The following is an 18,680-nucleotide window of genomic DNA, read 5'->3' as shown; positions in this document are numbered from 1 at the left end:
ACTAGTATACTTTTAGTACACTAAACTGGGACACTTAAAGTCTGCTAAATTGGAACAACTCATTTTGTACTTAATGCACTTTAATTGTGGGGAAGTAGTGCTGAAGTCCAACTAAAGATATCCTGAAGTATATTTGATTGTGCTAAAGTGGAACTGTTGCAAGTATAATTCAGGTACAGTTTAAATATCTTGCATTTAAAGATTTTATTTAAAGATCATACAATCCTTGTCATTAGTGCATTAAAATCCATTTTAGGTTTAATATTAAGAAATGTGCATTGTGCACAAGTAGTACTCCAAATAAAGTTTATTATAATTTTTATATCAGTAAGTCTCAAGTGACATGTCATTTAATATGTTCATAGATTTGAACTATACCTAGTATGAAATAAATGTATTTTAAATACATTACCTTTTTTTTTTTTACTAGGGTACCAACTAACAAATGTCACTTTTTGTCTTAATTTTGAACAGTATATCATTTTCCTAACATTTAAAATCTCACAAATGTTATTTTTGAGGTTTTGCTTTAAAACAGCTTTTTCTTTAAAACTATTTGGGATATCTCACCCCAAAATAAAACAATGCCATCATTTACCAACCGTAATTTCACTCCTAATGTCTTCTGTGTAACAAAAAATTAGAAATTCTGATGTTCAAGCTGCTCTGTTACATGAGAGAGAAAACGGGCTAACCTTTAAAATATCTGTTTTTAGGCTAAAAAGTGTGCTTTAGAAAGACTGTGCTTTACAAATGATTTGTTGCTAAGGTAAAATTACAGAAAGGACTATTTGTTCAAAGTAAGAGAACCGGTGAGATAAACAGAGCCTAATCTAGATGACCAACTAAGTCCCATTTAGTTGCTCAACCAAAGCAAAGTAGGGTAGCATTAACATTGGCAAGGGCAGGCCATTCTGCAGAGCTACAGGGAGCCCAGCACGTAGCCCTGCACTTTAAAGGCATGCTGTGCAAGTTCATGAAAGACGACTGGAGATAAAAATGGGCTTGAATGATAGCTTGTGGAAAAACATAACTCTCTACAGTCTGCAAAAACATGGAAATTCGTAGATAAATTCTGAGGATGGAAAAGCTGACAGATATACACACATGGTGACACGGTCGGTCTCTCTTACACAGTAAATCATGGACACACATGATGCTTTCCTCCTACACAGACACACACACTCCATTCATAAGAATGACCGCATTGAGCAACCCTCCCTAAGTACAGCTCATAAAAATGCCCATCAAGGCACACTTTCACACATGCAACTATTAGGGAGGGACGGAGAGGAGGGGTGGGAAGATTCAGGAAAAAAGTGAAATGAGAGAAGGAGAGATTTGCAATCCTATGGTTTTCAATCTTATGGTTTTCCTCAAAACACTTTGAAGTACCTGCTATATGCATGCGGTAATCATTCAATAATACAGTCCTATTGTATTACCTTCTGATGCCATCACTGTGCCTAATGGCTAAAAAGGCAGATGTGATTGATTTGGAACACTCTACTTAGGGAGCAACTTGGTGCCACACAAGACTCAAATAATTAATTCCAAAAGAGTCTGATGCTAACATGTTTTTAAGCTAACACCGTGTCTACACTGGATGCAACAACGCATTTGAACTGTGTGTCAGTACGTCATAAATAGAACAAGGCATCGGTTTACCGCGCTGAATCACTGATTATAGGGTTCTATTGTCTTTTGTCGTGTGGTGCTGCTCACAAACTGGTGTAAACACGTGTAATAATGGAGTACTCCAAAGCCCAAAGTAAATTTCGTTTTTACGCTATGGTATGCTCATGACGTAAATTTCATTAGCACAGTTATGCTAATTAGAAGACTATGTACATACTGCAGCCAGATTTTTAGAACTGCGCATAATCTGCACACTTTTTATAGCTCAACACGTAGCCTTTCAAAGTATAGTCCATTTAAGGTGTGCGTGAATGCAGGTGGTCAAAACATGCGCTCTAAAAAGCTTCATCTTTCTCCTTGCTCTATTTTTCTCCGGAATTTATGACCGATAAAAATGTCTTTGTACTCTTATTAAACTAAAGTTGCAGCAATCTTACAACCCTCTCACACAAGGGCTTGTCAATGTGGGAGTTTATTGTTGTTGCAGTCTCCGCTATTTTGTTGTTGTTATTGTTCCATCTCTTTAGTTTTGTTTTCTACTGTGAAACAACAGCCCAGGCCAGTGCTGCCACCTTATGGAACAACTGATTAGTGCAAAACCAAGTCAACGCGCATTTGCAACCTGCACATCCAAAGTACACACGATTACAAAAATCATATTGTGCATACTATTCTGGTCACGAAATTTGCATCACGTGCACTGTAGACGGACCGTCGCATACATGTAAAAACCAGTATGCTTTGGCCTTTAGCTCACATATGCATGTGTATTTTCTTGCACCAATTAGTTTGTCTGCAAGGTCACAAGCGCTTGCATGAGGGGGTTAAGAAATAAACACAACTCTAGTTTAAGCAAGTACACAAAAACATTTTTATTGGTTATAAGTTCTGAAGAGAAATAGGAAGACACTGGATAAAGATGAAACTTTCCAGTGCGCATGTGTCGAGATCCTGAGTTTGTGCACGCTACCAAATGAGGTACACTTTGAAAGGCTATGCGTTTGGCTTTATGCATACGCTAGTGTTCGCATCAAAACTAAGCCATTGTTCACTTATAATCTTCCCCTCTTAAGCCCAAAGTAGACTTCAAATTTCAAACTTCATCACAAATATATATTGTGCGAATTTAGAATACTTGGAATATTGCGCACAGGTTGTGTGCACTACTTTCATGTGCTTTTTCATAGTATGGAAAAGAGCTGCCTGAAGATTCTTCCAAATTTATCCTTTTTGCATTCCACGGAAACGACATACAGGTTTGAAAGCATATACTGACAATTTTTTTGGATTTGTGGCAAAATATTCTGTAATACTCAAAATAAACCAGTTTCATTTTGTGCTTTTTATTACAATATAGAACAGTGCAATACAGCAGTTGCCTCGGTCAGCTGATATTGCCTATATTTTAAAACGTGCTGTTCTTGTCGTTTAAAGAATGTTGGGTTGCCGTATTTGGTAAACCCAGTGCCGGATGTTTAGTGCATCAAATGACAGAAGGTTAATACCATGACAGAAGGTTAATACTGAAACATGACAAGGCGGCACCAATTTCAGACAATTTAGAGAATTCCTGGAGGGTACCATACACAAAAGCGCACACACACACACACAGACTGACTTTGTGTTTGCATCTGAGCTTCTTTTCTGACACACATATTTTCGTGCTGTATGGAAGTGATATATGGCTCTGTCTTTTCGTGAGGTGAAAGAGTGCGGCCCCTCCTCTCTGAACAACATAAGCAGCCCTGTCTGCCCGGGGCCAGTTCTCATGACATCATCGCTGCACAGGAATGCTCTCAAGCAGAAAGCAGCGAGAGGAAGAGCTCATTTCATCTCTCACTCTCTCTTCCTCTCTCTCATTCCATTCCTATCTCTTTCTGAAAAGATCCGTCAATCATTTACCCTCCCTTTCCCTTACTTGGGAAGAATTCTCCCTCTTCTTTCTTTGTGTGCATGTCTTATGTTCACTGTATTTTTTTCATTTATGTTTTTTTCCCCTCACAGACATTCATCAGCTCCCACTTTGCTAAAGAAAGCATCACTTTTATTATTGCTCATACTAACAGTTACAGATTTCAACAAAACCTTAAATCACCAAAAAACGTATACGTTGTTGCACATTTGCAGATGTGAATGATACCTTGTTGTCTAATCGATCAGACCTTTTTGCAGGTCTGTTATTAGTTTTTAGCAAAGGATGACTTATGACTTTTCACATGGTGGATGATAAAAACGGGTGCAGAGGAGACATTAAACACGCTCTCACAGTGCGACTGAATGTAGAGTTCATTTACTGGCCAGCTGTGAGTTTTTAACTGGTGTGTTAAAAGGAAACTTCTGGGATATTTTCAGAAGTAAGAGGTATGTAAGCTTTCGGACAGGGTCTTTGGCATGCAGACAATTTTGACTCGTCCGTCGTTTTGATGTCATGAATGGGAAACGTTTTTACAATTCAAGCTTGTATTTTTAAGTACTTTACATGACCTCTTTAGTGGAAACTTGTTACTTGAGTTTTTGAAGCTGTAAATCATAATTTTCAATTGAGATTACTTTTCTAGGTGGATGAACTTTTGGATTTCCTGTAGTTGGAGCTTGTTCTGTTCAAACAGTGTTTTAAAAGGACCGTTCACTCAAAAATGAAAATCGGCTGTTAATTTACTTAACCTCAGGCCAAGATGTAGGTGACTTTTTTTCTTTAATAGAACGATGAAGAAGATTTTTTTAGCTGAAACCGTGGTCCTTGGTGATTCATAATATGCAAGTCAGTGGCTACGTCTCTTTAAAAGGAATGATTGGTAACACTTTAGTATAGGGACCAATTCTCACAATCAACTAGTTGCTTATTAGCATGCTTATTATTAACATACTGGCTGCATAACATTCTGCATGACCATATTCTACATCCCTAATCCTACCTAATACCTAAACTTAACAACTGCCTCACTAACAATTAATAAGCAGCAAATTAGGAGTTTACAGAGGCAAAAGTCATAGTTAATGGTTTGTTAATGGCAATAATTGGACCTTAAAATAAAAAGTGTGAACGAATAATTAGTTTGTGAGCTGGACATCACTCCGGACCTTTTGCCTAAGGTTATGGATTACAGGTAATAATGTTATAAATATTGTTCAGTTTTGTGCACAGACCGATCGTTTCAATATTTCGTCAGGAGCCACAGGTATTAATTTTGTGTTGCCTGATATGCTTTTTTTTGACTCTCAAAGGTGACAGCAGCTGTTGACTTCACCAGCTAATCATTTTCTTTACTGTTCCACTGAAGAAAAAAAGTCACCTAAAATCAACAGCAAATGTTCATATTTGGATGAACGGTCCATTAAAAGGTTAGTTCACCCAAAAATTAATTACTCACCCTCATGTCGTTCCAAACCCGTAAGCCTTCGTTCATCTTCGGAACACAAATCAAGATATTTTTGATGAAATCCGAGAGCTTCCTGACCCGGCATAGACAGCAACGCAACTACCACGTTCAAGGCCAAAAAAGGTAGTAAGGACATCGTTAAAATAGCCCATGTGACAACAGTGGTTCAACCGTAACGTTATGAAGCTACAAGAATACTTCTTGTGCGAAAACAAAAATAATGACTCCATTCAACAATTTCTTCTCTTCTGTGTCAGTCTCCGACGCCTTGAACGTAGTAGTTGCGTTGCTGTCTATGCAGGGTTAATTGCATGAATTTACATGCAATTAAATGAATTGCTCACCATAAGCTCAAAAATATGCAATTAGAAAATAGATGAATTGGTTAAACAGATTGAATTTCCATTTCATGTCAACTTTAAAAACACAATGCTTGTAGTGGGACACGTATAAAATATAATACATTTATTAAAGAGTCAAAGTTATCATCTGTGCTAATGGACAGCATACCACAGATGTTGTCCACAGACATCACGTTGAAAATAACCCAGATTATTTCTTTAATACCCTGCGACACGGACAGAGGCAGCTGTGTGTGTGCACCGTGAGATCAGCACGAAAAACGGAAATTACGCACCATTTAAAAGTATATTTAGGAAAAGTCCAAGTAAGGGTCTCTCACTGTCTTTCTGTCAGCAGTAGCAGGAAGCAGCTTGGCTCTGACACAATGGCTCACATCAAACAGCGAGGCTCTGCGCTGCGTTGCCGACACACACATACACACCAGTGCCAGTCAGGCCAATCAAAACACGGCGCGCAGAAAGCACAAACAGATCTAGGCAAACAGGACATTCCAGCTGCCGGGTGCTACAGATTCCTCACCGCGGCTAATCGCAGACCCAGAGCGCGAGAGCAACCGGGGGTGCCAACAGGAAATACGCTCCTATTATACATCTCCAATACAAGCACACACACACACACACACAGAGGACCCAAAGTCGCATACCCTGACCCTCTGTCCTCACAGACTGACCCTTTGCACCGGACACACAGACAGAAGTGCAAGTTTGCAACTCTTTCCGCCAAAATATGACACATCCGGGGTGTGAAAGCTGGATGAGGTTAGCCAAACCACAATGTTCTGTAACGGTTTACTGGGGGAAAAGGTGTAAGATAGTCTTGACAAGTAATGCTGATCTTAGATTTCCACTGAAAGAACGCCTTCAGATCACCCACAGTACGTTTAATGACGGTAAATGGGTACTTCACAAAACACTGGAAAGAGTTTGCTGAAATAGACTAGCTCTATGCAAGAATAACAGCAAATGGGTCTATCTGGAAACAAAGCCACATGTCCAAGTACCAGCACTTTTGAGAAAAAACTAAGAACTCATTTTACAGGTTAGTGGCATCAAATATTTTTAGCAGCAAGTTAACTACAACAGTATTTTTTAACTATTTCTGATGAGCCCCGAATCTCTCGATACCCTTAATCCCCTTCTACTATATAAAGGCAACAAACCTACAGTAACTCACAGAAGTGAGTACACCCCTCACATTTTTGTAAATATTTTATTATATCTTTTCATGTGACAACACTGAAGAAATGACACTTTGCTACAATGTAAAATAGTGAGTGTACAGCTTGTATAACAGTGTAAATTTGTTGTCCCCTCAAAATAACTCAACACATAGCCATTAATGTCTAAAGCACTGGCCACAAAAGTGAATACACTCCTTAGTGAAAATGTCCAAATCGGGCCCAAAGTGTCAATATTTTGTTTGGCCACCGTTATTTTCCAGCACTGCCTTAACCCTCTTGGGCATGGAGTTCACCAGAGCTTCACAGGTTGCCACTGGAGTCCTCTTCCAGTCCTCCATGACGACATCACAGAGCTGGTGGATGTTAGAGACCTTGCGCTCCTCCACCTTCCATTTGAGGATGCCCCACAGATGCTCAATAGGGTTTAGGTCTGGAGACATGCTTGGCCAGTCCATCACCTTTACCCTCAACTTCTTTAGCAAGGTTGTGTGGTTGTTATGTTGGAATACTGCCCTGCGGCCCAGTCTCCGAAGGGAGGGGATCATTCTCTGCTTCAGTATGTCACAGCACATGTTGGCATTCCCTCAATGAACTGTAGCTCCCCAGTGCCGGCAGCACTCATGCAGCCCCAGACCATGACACTCCCACCACCATGCTTGACTGTAGGCAAGACACACTTGTCTTTGTACTCCTCACCTGGTTGCTGCCACACACGCTTGATACCATCTGAGCCAAATAAGTTTATCTTGGTCTCATCAGACCACAGGACATTGTTCCAGTAATCCATGTCCTTAGTCTGCTTGTCTTCAGCAAACTGTTTGCAGGCTTTCTTGTGCATCATCTTTAGAAGAGGCTTCCTTCTGGGACCACAGTCATGCAGACCAATTTGATGCAGTGTGCGGTGTATGGTCTGAACACTGACAGGCTGACCCCCCAACCCTTCAACCTCTGCAGCAATGCTGGCAGCACTCATACGTCTATTTCCCAAACACAACCTCTGGATATAACGCTGAGCACGTGCACTCAACTTCTTTGGTCGACCATGGCGAGGCCTGTTCTGAGTGGAACCTGTCCTGTTAAACCGCTGTATGGTCTTGGCCACCGTGCTGCAGCTCAGTTTTAGGGTCTTGGCAATCTTCTTATAGCCTACGCCATCTTTATGTAGAGCAACAATTATTTTTTTCAGATCCTCAGAGAGTTCTTCACCATGAGGTGCCAGGTTGAACTTCCAGTGACCAGTATGAGAGAGTGAGAGCGATAACACAAAATTTAACACACCTGCTCCCCATTCGCACCTAAGGCCCTGTAACACTAACGAGTCACATGACACTGGGGAGAGAAAATGGCTAATTGGGCCCAATTTGGACATTTTCACTTAGGGGTGTACTCACTTTTTTGGCCAGCGGTTTAGACATTAATGGCTGTGTGTTGAGTTATTTTGAGGGGACAGCAAATTTGCACTGTTATACAAGCTGTACACTCACTACTTTACATTGTAGCAAAGTGTCATTTCTTGAGTGTTGTCACATGAAAAGATATAAAAGATTTACAAAAATGTGAGGGGTGTACTCACTTCTGTGAGATACTGTTTATCAATTTATGTTAAAAGACCTATTTACACAGATTGAGAAAATATTAAGTGTGAAATTAATTAATATTGAATATTATTTAATAACAACAATAATAATAATAATAATAATAAATAATAATAATATTACAATAATATAATGAAAAATAATATTTAGTTAACATTACAAATATAATTATTAATTTAATTACTATATGGTCATTATATGGTCTTTGTACTAAAGCAAAAGCGATTAATTGCACTATTCTCTAGAAAAACCTTTACATTATTTTTTATCCACTATTAGTCTCATGATTTCCAACCAGTGGTTCAAAGGCTGAATATTTTTTTATGTATAACGACCCATTTAAACTGTTTGAGAAAACTATGTGTGACCCTGGATCACAAAACTAGTCATAAGGGTCAATTTTTGGAAATTGAGATTTATACATAATCTGAAAGCTGAATAAATAAGCTTAACATTGATGTATGGTTTGTTAGGATAGGACTCTGAAAAATCTGGAATCTGAGGGCGCAAAAAAAAAAAAAGAAATCTAAGAGAAAAATCGCCTTTAAAGTTGTCCAAATGTTGTCTAAAGTTCTTAGCAATGCATATTACTAATCAAAAATTAAGTTTTGATATATTTATGGTAGGAAATTTACAAAATATCATGATCTTTACTTAATATTCTTATGATTTTTGGCATAAGAGAGAAATCGATCATTTTGACCCATACGATGTATTGTTGGCTATTGCTACAAATATACCTGTGCTAGTTTTGTGTTCCAGGGTCACATTTTTGGTCACACAACAATTTTCACTCACAAATGGCTAGTAAATTACAAAGAAACAGCAAGTAACATATTGAATTAAATTGAAGTTTTGAAGTATAATATTAAGTAAATACTTTAAGTAAAAATATCAATAATTATCAAATCAAGCATAATTAAAATATTTTCTGGAAACATTTACTTTATATTTACATTATACTTTTCTCCCCACTATTAGGGTGTCATGATTTCCAACCAGCCTTTTAAAAGCAGATTGAAAATTAAGCAGTAATCATATCACATATATTGGTAAATGTGTTACAATTACTGTATTCAATTTAATTAATATCTTATTTAAACAAATTAACCTTGACAGGTCTAAAAGCTCTACATTTTGCATTTTTTTGTGGCTTCCCAGGGACCCCAGTCTAAAAATCCATGAAATAATAATCCACAAGCAGATATGAGATTTTTCTCAACAACATATTATGGTGGAATAACCTATTTCAGTAAAACTCTCTCCCGACCTGCATATTAAACAAAACTAACTCTGGTTTAAACTCTGGAGTCTAAGGCTACGTTTACACTAGTGTGTTTTCATTTTAAAAAGGCGACGGTCGAAAACGCCGGAGTAGTATAAACGACATGCGTAACCGTAGCAAAAGGTATGTGTTTAAAAAAAAGAAAAAAAATGCACTAGTGTAAATGTAGCCTAAAGTGTAGCTACTAGTGCTGTCAAATGATTAATAGCATCCAAAATAAAAGTATGTGTACTGTGTATATATCAATGCACACACAAAGTAAATATTTACAAAATATTTACATGTATACATTTATATTCTTATATTTTATATTACAGTGGGGCAAAAAAGTATTTAGTCAGCCACCAATTGTGCAAGTTCTCCCACTTAAAAAGATGAGAGAGGCCTGTAATTTTCATCATAGGTATACCTCAACTATGAGAGACAAAATGAGAGAGAAAAAATCCAGAAAAATCACACTGTAGGATTTTTAAAGAATTAATTGGTAAATTCCTCGGTAAAATAAGTATTTGGTCACCTACAAACAAGCAAGATTTCTGGCTCTCACAGACCTGTAAACTTCTTCTTTAAGAGGCTCCCCTCTGTCCTCCACTCGTTACCTGTATTAATGGCATCTGTTTGAACTCGTTATCAGTATAAAAGACACCTGTCCACAACCTCAAACAGTCCAACTCCAAACTCCACCATGGCCAAGACCAAAGAGCTGTCAAAGGACACCAGAAACAAAATTGTAGACCTGCACCAGGCTGGGAAGACTGAATCTGCAATAGGTAAGCAGCTTGGTGTGAAGAAATCAACTGTGGGAGCAATTATTAGAAAATGGAAGACATACAAGACCACTGATAATCTCCTCGATCTGGGGCTCCACGAAGATCTCACCCGTGGGGTCAAAATGATCACAAGAACTGTGAGCAAAACCCCAGAACCACACGGGGACCTAGTGAATGACCTGCAGAGAGCTGGGAACAAAGTAACAAAGGCCTCAAATCCTGCAGTGCCAGACGTGTCCCCTGCTTAAGCCAGTACATGTCCGGCCCGTCTGAAGTTTGCTAGAGAGCATTTGGATGATCCAGAAGAGGATTGGGAGAATGTCATATGGTCAGATGAAACCAAAATAGAACTTTTGGTAAAACTCAACTTGTCGTGTTTGGAGGAGAAAGAATGATGAGTTGCATCCAAAGAACACCATACCTACTGTGAAGCATGGGGTGGAAACATCATGCTTTGGGGCTGTTTTTCTGCAAAGGGACCAGGACGACTGATCCGTAAACGAAAGAATGAATGGGGCCATGTATCGTGAGATTTTGAGTGAAAACCTCCTTCCATCAGCAAGGGCATTGAAGATGAAACGTGGCTGGGTCTTTCAGCATGACAATGATCCCAAACACACCGCCCGGGCAACGAAGGAGTGTCTTCGTAAGAAGCATTTCAAGGTCCTGGAGTGGCCTAGCCAGTCTCCAGATCTCAACCCCATCGAAAATCTTTGGAGGGAGTTGAAAGTCTGTGTTGCCCAGCGACAGCCACAAAACATTACTGCTCTAGAGGAGATCTGCATGGAGGAATGGGCCAAAATACCAGCAGCAGTGTGTGAAAACCTTGTGAAGACTTACAGAAAACGTTTGACCTCTGTCATCGCCAACAAAGGGTATATAACAAAGTACTGAGATGAAATTTTGTTATTGACCAAATACTTATTTTCCACCATAATTTGCAAATAAATTCTTTAAAAATGTAAAATCCTCATTTTGTCTCTCATAGTTGAGGTATACCTATGATGAAAATTACAGGCCTCTCTCATCTTTTTAAGTGGGAGAACTTGCACAATTGGTGGCTGACTAAATACTTTTTTGCCCCACTGTATATATAAATATTTAACATAAACATGACATTTTTCATAAATACATACATGCATGCATTTGTATTTATACATACATAATAAATATATACAGTATACACACATATACTATGTAAACAAAAACTTTTATTTTGGATGCGATTAATCATTGCACTAGTAGCTGCATAAGAGTAGCCTGGATCTTGTTCTGCAGGAGGCAGAAAAAGAATGATAATCAAAAAAGTTTCCTGTGCCTTTTAAAAGACGTGCATTACATCCCCCCCTCCCCCTCCTCGTCTTTCAGTCTCTCCAACGAGCACAGATTCAATTATTCTCACTCGCACTTTCTCACTCGCACTTTCTCACTCGCACTTTCCCACACACACACATATTGTGTGTTTCGGGCTCTGCTCCGGTGCAGACAGCTTGTCAGTCAGTTTGTCAGATTGGCCCCAGAAACAGGAGTCATACACTCATACGCACACACACTGTGGATCGCAGTGGGAAATATTTGGGATGGTTTTCCTCGGAATGTCTTGGCATGTCTGAGGAATGTCTCCCTGCTCTCGTCTCCTCTCTCTCCCTCCTTTTCCCTTTCCTTCTTGCCCCACAGGCAGGGGTCGGGGTAAAGCGGGAAAAAGACAACTAAGACAACATGCCTGATTTTGAACTATGACCTAGACTGGGTTTTTTCTTTCATGAAAATGAAACCATATCCACAACCCATTTCACTTCTGTAATGTGCCAAGTCAAAATTTTCAGTAAGAAAAAAAGCAGGGTTTGATTTACAGTATTGATGTTGCAAAGTGCTTCTATATGACAGTTGTTTGGAAGGGACAAATAAAAGAAACGAGGACCTAGTGATGTCGACAATGGAAAGTTGTTTCAGAGGTGGAGTGAGATTTTATGAAGAATTACAAACTTCCTTTATGAAGACAAAACTGTTACTTCAGAATAATGTGCACCCAGGGTCCAAAAACACTTATTGAACAAATATGTAGCTCAAACAGCACTAACAATGGTCATGGGCTCGATTCCCAGTGCCAACAACATATTAATTTTACTTAAAGGGATAGTTCACCCCATGATTTACTCACCCTCAAGCAACCCTAGGAGTATATGACTTTCTTCTTCCAGTTAAATACAATCAGAGTTAAATAAAAAAAAATGTCCTGCCTCTTCCAAGCTTTAAAATGGCGCATTCACCAGAGAGTGGCGTTCCAGCGGATGACGTAGGACGTTTTGTACTTCTAATTCGCAACCGGTGTTTTTTTTTACTCTCTCTTCTGCACTTCAGCGTTTGTCACTTCTCACCAGAGATTACGCTACGCCTACGTCTCTCTTCTGAATGCATGTACGACAGTTAGCGGAAGCTATGGTTTGTAAGGTTTTAAATATGGATATTTATTTTTCTTACACAAATGCATCGATTCGCTAAAGGAGGCCTTTATTAACCCCCCGGAGCCGTGTGGAGCACTTTTTATGTTGGATGGACGCACTTTTTTGGGCTTCAAAATTTCCACTATTCACTGCCATTTTAAAGCTAGGTAGAGCCAGGATATTTTTTTTTTTATTTAACTCCGATTGTATTTGTCTGAAAGAAGAAAGTCATATACACCTAGGATTGCTTGAGGGTGAGTAAATCATGGGGTAATGTTCAGTTTTGGGTGAACTATCCCTTAAATCACATAGGCCTACTATTTTCAAGTGACATAAAAAGACAGTTTTGTGTCTTGACTTGTTCTTGGTGAAACACAAAATGAGAAATTAAGCAATGTTTACACAAAATGGATTGGGACCAGGGACTGCCAAGCTCCAAAAATAACAAAAAGTGTGCATTAAAATTATTATAAACTAGTCTGTTTGAATACTGTAAATTTTTGTCTTCTGAAAGGACAGCTGCAGTCACCACTTACTATCATTGTATGTAAGAGCAGCTTGAACATTCTTCAGAATATCTTTTGTGTTCCACAGAAGACAGACACTCAAACAGAAACAGAACTACATATGATGACAGAACTGTTCTTTTTGGGTGAACTATCCCTTAAGACATTAAATAGGGTACATTTTGATTTCATGTGACTTTAATCAAGTGCCTCTTACGGTTTAGTCTGCAAATGCAACAATGGGGCCAAACATGCCAAGGGAAAAGAGGAACAGAAATATGTTTTGCACACTTGCTCTGCTGCAGTAGAACCTCAAAGTTCTCCTGTCTTTTCATTTTCTTCCCTTTTTCTCAGCCTTCTGTAGATCAAAGAGGCAGAAATCCTTCTTTCAAACACCCTCTTGCTCTTTCTCTTCCTCTCTCTCCTTATATCTTCTCACGTCGTTTCGGTTCCTGTTCACCCCCCAAAACCTTCCCACCATGGTATCGTGGGAACTCCTGCGCTAGTGCCACGGCAGCATCTGTGATATCAAGAACCTGCTAGTCTCATGTCTAAAAAAAGGGGTCGGTAGTCATCTGATGCTGGTGTATGAAGCTCATCGAGTAAACCTAGAAAGTCCGTCTCCGTGGTTTGGATGCCACATTGGCAGAGGCACATTTGTGGAGAGTTTCCCAGAGAAATGGCTGGGATCAAGTATTGGCCCTGCGAGTCCAATGGAATGGTATGAGAGGGAATGATAGCAGTAACATGGTAATGTGTGAGGAACTGTACTGTAATACTGGATACCAGACGGAGGAGTGGTACGGGATATGAAGAACACTATGTTAATTTCATAAAATCATAACCACGTGACCAAAATAATTAGCGGTTCTTGCTGAAGAAAGCATTACAGTTATTACTGCTCATAATTTTAGTAGCGAAAGGATTCAAACTATATTGTGGGACAAGAATATCATGAAGACTTGGGTGTTGGGCTCTATTGATTTATGCCAGTATGCAACTACCCAGAATACCCAAACAATATCAGTAGTAGATGCCGAGCTCTTAAATACATATATATATATATATATATATATATATATAAAAAGCTTTCCTTGAGTACAAAAGAGAGAGATATCTGTTCTCTACTGGTTAGGGCTTCCTGACATTTGTCTCTTATGCTTGCCAAGGCTGCATTTATTTGATCAAAAATACAGTAAAAACAGTAATATTATTGCAATTTAAAATAACTTTTCTATTGTAATACAATTTTAAAATTGTAATTTATTCCTGTGATTCAAAGCTGAATTTTCAGCATCATTATTCCAGTCTTCAGTGTCACATGATCCTTCAGAAATCATTCTAATATGCTGAAAACCGTTGTGCTGCTTAATATCTTTGTGGAAACTGTGATATTTTTCCCCCCCAGGAGTCTTTGATGAGTAGAAAGAGTTTAAAGAACAGTGTTTATTTGACATATACACTTTTGTAGCATTATAAATATCTTTACTGTCACTTGACCAATTTAATGCATACTTGGGTTATTTTGAGGAGGAAAAAACCGTCATCCCTATTGCTTCCATATGTATAATTTTGACATTTGAATTAATATTTTATGTACTTTATATATTAATGTAATTTGTTAAAAGTATTCTTCAGCTGAAATATAGACAAAAAGTGGCAACAGTGTAGAAACTATAAAACATTTCATTTATTTAACATGTTTTTTGTTCACTACAAAATTCCTATACATTGATTATATTTATATAATTTCCCAGAAATGGGACAATAAAGTATATTCTATTCTATTCTATTCTATTCTATTATTTAATAGTTTTGATGACTTCACTATGATTCTAAAATGTGGGAAATAGCCATAATAAAGAATAAGTAGGTGTGTTCAAACATTTGACTGGAACTGTATATGTCTGTATTAAAAGTGTTAACAGTCATTCTAATGAATATGTTACTGAATAGAAAAATTCTACCAGATCGAGTTGGATCTCTAATCCATTTAGTGCTCTAGATACTGTGGTGACACACATTTGAACTCAGCTTAGCCCTGATCCTGACTTAAACCTGTTGTGGACAGAGAGGAATTCACAGGAAGAGGCATTGATAAAGCAGCGAGAGAGAAAGAAAGAGAGCGATAGACTGAGAGACAGAGAAAGAGAGGGGATTATGGCAGGATGGGCAGGCGAGAGGTTAATGATTGGCAATGAGTATCAATGGGCCACACAGGGGGCTCCAGGAATGTCTCTCACAGAGCCGAGGGGCAAGTCACTGTTAATCAAAGGACTTTACAATCAGATAACAAAAGGGTTAACTTAGCATGGGTGGGCTTCCACATACCAGCCCCGAGGTGCACCTCCAAAACCCCCCTTCCACTTTTCCTGCCATCATACTGTCTTTATTTCAACCTCGCCATCAAATGTGATAAAAATGCCGTTGTTCTGTTTTCTAGCACATTTTTTGGTACATTTTGTTCAGCAAATTCGTGGAGGTGGATGAAACCTCGGGCAACAAATGGTGGAATGTGACAGATCAGGATGGGAGCCAACAGCCACCCGCCCAGGAAAGGTAGGTGGCCACAAAATTGACACATTTGGGGAAACCACCACCCATGTGGAGCTCAGACGACCAACGTCTGAACTAGATCTCTGTGCTCTCCTGTAGGTGTGAACTTGGTGTGGTAGAAACTGTTTTGACTGTTATGAGGTGTGTGGCATATGATACATGCAGAATTGCCCAGTCACTGAGTTTTTAGGATGTCGCATCAACAGCTTAATCATTATGACACCAAGTATTAAGTATTAGTAAAGGTATAGTTTATAGAGAATTAAAATTTTGTCATCATTTACTCACACTCACGTAGTTCCAAGCCCATATGACTACTTCCCCACGCTGATCTTTTCTTTACAATGAAAGTGCAAGGGGATAAACAATGTCGAGCTCCAAAAAATGGCACCATAAAAGTACCATAAAATTAGTCCACTTGACTTGTGCGCTGTATTCAGTCTTTCAAAACCATGTAAGTCTACGTGAGGATCAGACCAAAATCTAGGTCGTCATTCATTGAAAACAGCTCCCAATTCCCATTCAGTTCCATTCAATTACCATTTGCATATTCAAACTCGCTGCATCACTTTTTTGCCTCTGATAAATGAAATGAGTTTGAATATGCAAATAAAATTTAAGAGCTTTGGCAAAAAAAGCAATATTCTTTGTGAATTACTAAAACTTTGGTGTGTTCCTCACACAGAGCTACTGTATGGCTTCAGAAGACTACACAAGTCATATGACCTGCTTTTATTTATTTACTTATTTATTTACGGAACTGGAACTGCAATCCATATGGAAAAAAGCAGCATGAACATAAAACTAAACATCTCCTTTTGTTTTTCCAAGGAACAAAGGAAGTCACACGTTTGTAATGACATTAGGGCATCATTTGACATTAGTAAATGACAGAATTTCTATTTGTGTGTTAATTAACCCTTTAATAAACCTGAGTAATAACCCTGAGTAGACTGCATAGTCTATCCAGTAACTGATTTACAAAAACATAAAATATTTATAAATGTATGCTTAAGTTTTACCAATCACAGGAATAAATCACATTTTTGAATATATTCAAATACAAAACAGTTATTTTAAATTGTATTTTTAAATTTCGGTAACACTTTATTTTAGGGTCCCTTAACTAGTTGCTAATTAGAATGCATATTAATAGAATATTAGCCATTTATTAGCAGTAATTAAGCACATATTAATGCCTTATTCTACACGACCTTATTCTACATCCCTAATCCTACCAATACCTAAACTTAACAACTAACTATTAATAAGCAGCAAATTAGGAGTTTGAGGGAAAAGTTGTAGTTAATAGTTAATAAGTGTTCCCTACTCTAAAGTGTTACCTAAATTTCATATTTTGATCAAATTAATGAACCTTGGCAAGCATAATAGACTTATTTTTAAGACATTAAAACAATCTTACTGGCAATGTTAACCCATTTTACTGTGCTCTTGAATCCTACAATCACAGGTAGTAAACAACTGTAGACCTGCAATGGAGCCGGAGGTGCAGCTCTAATGGAGATCAGGTATTATAGCAGGAATGAGTCAAGCACATATCTGCCTCCATCTCTACCTTTGTCTCACACCCTAGTCTGTCTCTCCCTTTGTTTTTCTCTGTTATCTCTCACTACATCTTTCTGCCTGTCCTCTCTTGCAGGGCTCTCTCTTCTCACAGTCTCCTTTCCCATCAACCTTCCACCTTCCAATTATTCATCTCATCCCTTGATCATCTTATTGTTATTAGTCAGCATTACATTTTTTAACAACATTTGCTAGAGAAAGCATCGCTTTTACTAAAGATTTTATTTCTAACAAACCTCTAACCACATTTATTAAATTTCAACACATAATAACCCATCCTGTTTGAGCTACGGACATGATTGATACCTTAAATCATGTGGTTTTCTGAGTAGAGTTCTATTGTGATGTTTCTAAGCAATCTTCATAATAATTTTAGCCTGTCATAGAAACTCTTTTGACTTGAACTAGTAAGCTATAAGCCAGCAACCACCAAGAATACCCTAGTAACAAAAATGCTAGGTAGATCTGGCTGCCTACCTATGGTAAGCTCTTTTGTTATCTTGCATTATTAAGCCTTGTTTGGGCATATAAAGGTTAAACGGCAAAGGTCCAATGATCGAGCCCTGAGGGACAATACATGCCATGTGGTTTTGTGGAGAGAGGTGTGTTGTGATGTTTCAAAGCAATCTCTCTTATGATTTTAGCCTATCATAGAAAACCTTTTGACATGGACTACCAACGATCTACTGACATCCTAATAACCATATCAGTGCTAATGATGACTAGGTACTTTTTTGTCTTTACTCTTTCTTTCTGTTTGTCTCATGTTATTTCTCTGGTAATTGCTTATTTCCTTATCTATATCCATTGTCTGAATTCCGATCATCACTTATGGGAGAGGAAATGCCTGAAGAAAGTTCCTGCTGCACATGTTCTACTGAAAACATTAGTGGCACATCAAGCAAATGATTCACAGGAGAAGTGTCACCAGAGGAGCCCTCTATCTCCTTGAGCTTCCTTCCGGACTCATAACTCTTACGTCTGCAGATAAGACACAGATGTCTTAAGACAGGGGCTACTTCAGTGCAAATGTTTAGGAATCTCACTATTCAACTTAAAGTCACAATGGAATTCCAAAATGATACCGACATACAGAATTCATGACGCAAAACACTGGTTGGTTATTTCTTGTAAGATCTTTAAAAACAAACCTTGTTCCACTATTTTGTGCTTGGCTGTTCCACTCCTCTAAAGGTTCCTAGTGTTTGCTTGCAATGTCAGTGCAACTTTTTGTGGTATAAGCCACTATCAAGAGATCAATAAAGCATGTTTTCCTTTTTTCTTTCCTTTTAATATTGATAAAAACTGATAAATGCATTTCTTTTAAAGAGGACGAGGTTTCTGTTCTGTCGATAACACGTGTAAGAAATGAACACATA

At 38.3% G+C, this 18,680-nt stretch overlaps 1 protein-coding gene across 3 annotated transcripts in view; it reads right to left on the bottom strand.

The window, feature by feature from the left end:
- Positions 1 to 18,680, bottom strand: part of exd3 (exonuclease 3'-5' domain containing 3) — a 53,300-nt gene that overhangs the window by 14,018 nt on the left and 20,602 nt on the right. The gene's annotated exons all lie outside the window — the stretch shown is intronic.

The sequence above is a fragment of the Onychostoma macrolepis genome, chromosome 10 (assembly GCF_012432095.1).
Source record: "Onychostoma macrolepis isolate SWU-2019 chromosome 10, ASM1243209v1, whole genome shotgun sequence".
Classification (NCBI taxonomy): Eukaryota; Metazoa; Chordata; class Actinopteri; order Cypriniformes; family Cyprinidae; genus Onychostoma; species Onychostoma macrolepis.
Note: the sequence above shows the minus strand (reverse complement) of the source record. Positions and strands in the feature narration are given on the sequence as shown.